Below are 6,166 nucleotides of genomic sequence, written 5' to 3'. Positions count from 1 at the left end.
GAACCAAGTCATCGACAGCCACTTTTCAGACGTAGTTTCTGCACTATTAGCTGAATAACAGGAACATGAAGCTTTTTTCTTTAACGATGTTTTCATGTGTGAGAAAATAATGCACACATTGGAGATGCAGGTTGAACGCAACGAAAAGGTCCAGAAATCCGGGCGGCGCTTCTATTTAAGAGGTCTGCCGCTTGGTGATGTCACTGCTTTCTAACCGTTGTTTATCTTGGGAGAATTTTACAGGTTTCACCTCAAATGGTGTGTTTGTGAACGCTCAGTTAACGAGTCACCAGACCAGGTCCGTTCACCTAATGTTGGAGGCCAGTTTTTTTCGGTGATGGCTCAGTGGTTAGAGCGCGAATTTACTGACCGGAAGGTCCGTGGTTCGAATTCGACCTGTGCATCTCGACTTCCCCTGTCTAGGCTTGGGCGACCTCGCCGTATCCCAGCCCTGGTGTTACCTTCTGGTGGCATGACATTTAGGCCCGGAAAGGGTGTTACAACTGAACGGTTTTTTGTGTATTCCCATTGAACTCTTTTGTTAGAAGAGCGTTTGAACTTGAGGCCAAAAGTCACCAAAGGAAGGACATTTCGAACAGTGGTAATTCTGCCTCTCTAATCACAGAATTCTCCCAAGAAGGATACCTTTGGTTCACCAGAATCCCCCACTAGCAACCTAATAGGTCATTTTTATCTGATCTGTTCATATGTGTCGTAATTTTACTGACCTAACTTCTCCGATTTTCCAGAAAAAAACACGAGCACAGACGTGTACATCGCTGCTCTTGTTCTTCGGAAAACTGAGAAATGAGATGGACGAATTGAGCACCACTTGTGTGTAAAGCGCCGGCAACGGTGTGTGACTGACACATCACAGGCCTCTCTGAAACGACCAATAATTTAAAGTGAAACAGGTAGGTGATATAGGGACTGAATCAGCTGGCGAATCAACTCAGCATGTAAATGCAAGGTTGAATATGCAAATGTCAAGGGATTCGTAATGTGAAATTGACGAAGTCGACTGATGCAGTAATGGATGTCACGGACGAAATCGTCTGTAACCGCTAGAACTAAGGCATTTGTGAGCTAAAAAAAAGTCGAAGAATACCCACTCTGATTGGTGCTTCATCGAGGTTAGCGAAATACACATTTGCAAACAAATTCGGTCTTGTGAGAGACTCACCTGGAACCCAACTGAATATCTAGTCTATGATGTTTTTAAGCAACTGAATGTGATGCACCAGGCCGCCTCACATTCCAGTTTTGACGATATTCGAGATATCGCGATACATGTATATACGTAATACACTATTCTTACGGTCGAAGAATTTTCGGCAATCATGGGAGTAGTGTATTGTTACAAACGACGCTGTTGGTCTTTAGTGCAAGTTTTACATCGGGCTCATCCAAACCGTTGATCCCGAGTATGCAGGGCATCTTGTTAGATGTCTGCGTCGTGTCGGTGACCATGACCACAGTGCATCCGTCGGTTGAAAAACTTCGGTCCTGGCAGCTATGGTAGAGTGTCGGAGGTCATAACCATGTTCAGATTTGAATACTATGATACTGAAACAGCGTAAAACTCGTTTTTCCTCTGAGATGCTGGAACCATTCAGCAATACCTTCAAAGTAGAAGCGATCTGACTGCAGTATTAGACCGCTTCTTCTGCTGCTGGTACTGGTTTTTAGAACGCTTAGCGATCGAGGACAAAACCTGCTGCGGGACAACTGTAGATGCAAAGTGGAAATCCCTTGATTTCCACGCTAATTAGTGGCACTTTTTGAAGTTGGACACCATTTTGACTCATCCCAGTTGTATTGAACGGTCTCGTTCCCCGGGACGCAATTTAGGCAAGCACCGATTTCAGGACTCACCTCCCACTTTGGAAATGACGAGTGGAAGTTCGTCAGGATCCAGTGCTCGATGGTTTCTGAGAGGTAGAATGCACTTATCCGTCTTTAAAGCCGTTGGACATTCTGATGTCGTCATACATATGCGTGTTACTCGTCAAAAGCTTGAAATGACTGGAGCAAGTGGATCGTTGTTCAAAGTAGTCGCCAGCGGTTTAGGTACCTCGTTGACGATATATAGAATGTGCTAATTGGTTGATCTGCTAGCTGAGCTTGGGAGTTTGCTTGCAGCCGTTTATTCACCAACTGTCAAATGGTACTCCTCATTCGGTGACGAAACATCTGCAGGCGAATTGCCATGGTCTATGAACAGGTCAACATCCGACAGTTTATTTTAGAGGTAGGCGAACCACTTTGTCACTAACCTTCTCACTTCCATAGAGCTTTTTTGACTTGTTGCACACGAATGGTTTTTGAACGTCCGCGGGATGTTTGTTTCTCACATTCTTCTAACCCTCTGAATCGAATAAGCCTCCTAATCACCGCAGGCGGCCACCTTCACTTGACGTCTGTTTACACACTGGTTTATGGTAGTTGATCAGGTGGCTGTTGATCCGTTCGCCGAGCTGATCAATTACCAACTACTGCACCCGAGCTACCAACATTAAAACAAATTACCAACAATGGTTCTTATTGGATTCGTGACCAGTCAGGATGTCTACGAGTCTCAGGTAAGTGTAGCCTTGTCAGAGGTCCGCAGGTTGGACACCTGACATTTCACACGGTTATACAGTTGGAGTTCCTATCTTTGTACAATGATTGGCTGGAATGTATAGCAGAGTACAGAATTTTTCCGTCCATGTTGTCAAGCAGCCGGCTGTTTGACCGAGGCGACTGACTTTACTTCCATATCGATCGACGATCCCGTGAACTTACAATACCACGTGAGTGATAAACGCAGCCTAGTCATTCGACTAGAGTTCTGCATGCTGTCTTAATGCATTCACGTGACTCGCCTACATGATATCTTATTAGTGTTGCTTACACGTCGCGCGTTCCCATTTGTTCCGAATGATGAAATAGCTGTTTTGCATTGTGTCCGGATCGGGCTATCCTTACGCTTACTCCATCCTTGTCGTTTTATTCGATTCATCATCGTCCGATTTGCACCTAATCAAGTTATTTCCACTCAGGTTTTTGATATGCGTGGCAAGTAGGAAAAAACATGTAGTTGTGGACGCACTTAATATTGTGAACTGTTGAGCATGTGCGCAGAGGCTGTCGTGACCAATGTCTCGTCGTCTACGTATGAGTCTCATACCAATCGTCTAGTGCTTGTTTGCAGTGGTGTAACCGTCTTGATATACTAGGAAACTAGGTGTAATGGGCACGGAGTCATCAGCATCAAAGACAAAAACATCAATGTTGGCATTGATGCTTCACGGAGTACATTCACTTTGGCACCAGTTATATGGCTACATGGATCCCGGTGAAAAATTACCAGCCGGACGCTTGAATCCACCTCTGGCTTCTTGATCACTCTCGTGGTCTCGAGCAGCCGGGTGATAAATCACCTTTTGTGCTTTCTTCGGTTTGCACAGTGACTATGACAACGCCTGGGGGACGAGGTGGCTTGAGTGTTTAGGGCGCGAATTTACTGATCGGAAGGTCCGTGCTTCGAGCCCGAACTCTGCCTCTCGATTTCCCCTGTCTAGGCTTGGACAACATGGCAGTATCCAAGCCCTCGTGCTCCTTTCTGGTGGCATGGTAGCTAGGCACCGGAAGGTTGCTACAGCTGAACGGTTTTTCATGGCAACGCTAAACGGCTGTTCCCAGTAAGAAGAGCAACACATCAACAATACTTATTTAGAAATCGCGTCCTGGACTGCATCATCACTATTCTTCCTGGTATAGGTCTTCGACCATGGGATACCAACCTTTGAGTCGGAGGGCTTTTATTGTGAGGTCGTCGTGATTTTTCCATCCATCCGGAAATGTTTTCTATTGTAACTGATCAATAATGTGAAGTGATCTTTGCACAGATATCAGTGCAAAGTTGCAGCAGCGCCACGCGTTTCCCTTGATGATGTCTCTTCACTTGACCTACGATGCCGAATAAAATGCTGTCAACGAGATATCGTGAGTCCTAATCAGGCAAACTGACAGAAGTTGTGGTGTTCAGAAGTGAACAGTACTACTAACAATTTACTCAACTATGGTTTTATCAGGGAAAGTGAAACGAAGGTGCTTCATCTGATTAGAAACGTGAGCAGACAGAATCAGATTGTTTGCATATGAATTCTAGTGATGGATCTCAGATGAATCTGCATGGGTTCAAGGCGTTAACGTCGAAGAGCCTGATGATGAAAGTAGGGGAGATTGTGATTTGCTGGCCTGAAGTCGCAGGGATTTGACCAGAATTACATGTTTGAGGACAGTAAATATCACCAAACCGTATCAGACGCTTTGACCTATCTGTTTTCACAAATTAAGTCAAGGTACAAACAACCTAAGCGAAATGATCGATGATCGGATCATCATCATCATCATCAACTAAGTGTTGGTTGAATTTCGGTAACAGTCTTCAGTGCTAAAAGGCTTTTCAGATTTTTCGTAAGTACTCAGATTTTATCTTTTCAAAGGGACAATTTCCTATAAATTGGCGAAAATATTAGCCAAAGAGTGTTCAGCATGGAGATACTTACCTGTTCGAAAAACAAGGCCGGACTAGAACCGATACGCAGTAGGATACGGACGAACCAAGGTGGCATGAGTTTTGGGATTATCTGACTGATCGGAAAAACTGAATGCTTCACTTACCCCTACCGTCTCGCTTCATTTCATGTAATCGTCTCTGCTATGGGCTCTCATTTAGTGTTTTGGAAGCTCGGAAACTCACTATGCCGTCTGTGAAACCGGCGTTCGAAATGCCATGAACTTTGGCTAATCTACTTTTTACAAGCAGGAAGGAGGACCAGTAATTCCTGCCTCTAGTGGAAGTGACCCTACTTTGTCGCATCCAAACGGTATCGTTTCTTCATAGCTTTGCACCTGTCCAGTTAGTACTACAGACTACTCAAGCAAACAGTCCTAGTCTCCTGCTATCTGGCCTCCTCACACCGAATAAGTATTTTGTTGTGCCTACTCATCAGTAGTTGAACCAAACACGAACGTTTGCACATCTTGGAATCTACCGGCACCCGATATGCCCCAAATGGGCCATATTATGTGCATTTAAATCTCGTATTCTCAAATTTTCCCAATGCCTTTTCTGATAAATAGCGACAAACTCCATTAATTATGGTCTATGTGTTCATGAACGGCGTTTGGATACAGGGTCGTACGATGCCGCACTGTGAGGGAAAGCGGAATTGGTTGGTTTACCCCTCTGGGATGTAAACACATGATGGTATTGAAATGGAATGTTGCTAACAGGGGGGTTCCTGTGATCATTTCAGAGTTGAGTCATGATATAGACTGTCCAATTATTCCACGAGACCTGTTTCAGGCTGGCATTAAACGAAAGCGAGTATACGTGCCAGCGTCAGAACGCAACAAAATGGACTGTCGCCCTTCGGAGATTTGCTTACCTCGACAGATACTAGATAACCAGTAGCTCGCCTGTTATTGGAGGTCAAAAGATGGTTACTTATCTAGTTTAACGCTGTACTGTCTCATAATTGTTCAGTAGACCATAAATAGACTCGTGAATGCTGGTGCTTAACAGCTGTTCAAACTCCGACGGTTGAATTATGGTCCATTTTGAATTGTTAAGGAGGCGGTCACAGCATATTTGAGAAGCGACATAGAATTCAGTGTGGTAGCCCGAGGAGTGAATTAAGACATCAAGGGTGTGGTTACCAAGTCCTTTGGTTAACAGGTTCAGGTTAGTACTATCTGAGTCAAGTTCCGTAGCTGTTTGGTTTGATCTGGATGTGAATCTTGGCTGAAACGTCTTTCAGTCTGTGCAGACTGCTTAGGAAGGGTGAGAACGTCTCACATAGGCAGTCATAGGAACCCGCACACGATCTGATGAATAACACCACATCCGTTGTGACGGTTGACACCTCACTGGGATAGATATGGGCTATCAATATATCCACTGTCAACCTTATCCGAGAGTCGACTTCTGTCTAGACCCGTGAAAAAGGATTAGTTTATGCTGAGGTTGTTTTGTAACTTATTACAGTAAGCAGTGGAATTGTTTTTCTAACCAACTAGGCCTTGAAATTTGACGAATAGCTGATGTTGAAGCCACATAGTCGGCGGGTAATCATGTTAGGTAAGTAGTATCAATGCAGAATTAACTGTTTTC

The sequence above is a fragment of the Opisthorchis viverrini genome, assembly GCF_000715545.1.
Source record: "Opisthorchis viverrini unplaced genomic scaffold opera_v5_74, whole genome shotgun sequence".
Taxonomy (NCBI): Eukaryota; Metazoa; Platyhelminthes; class Trematoda; order Opisthorchiida; family Opisthorchiidae; genus Opisthorchis; species Opisthorchis viverrini.
This window is presented reverse-complemented; position numbering follows the sequence as displayed.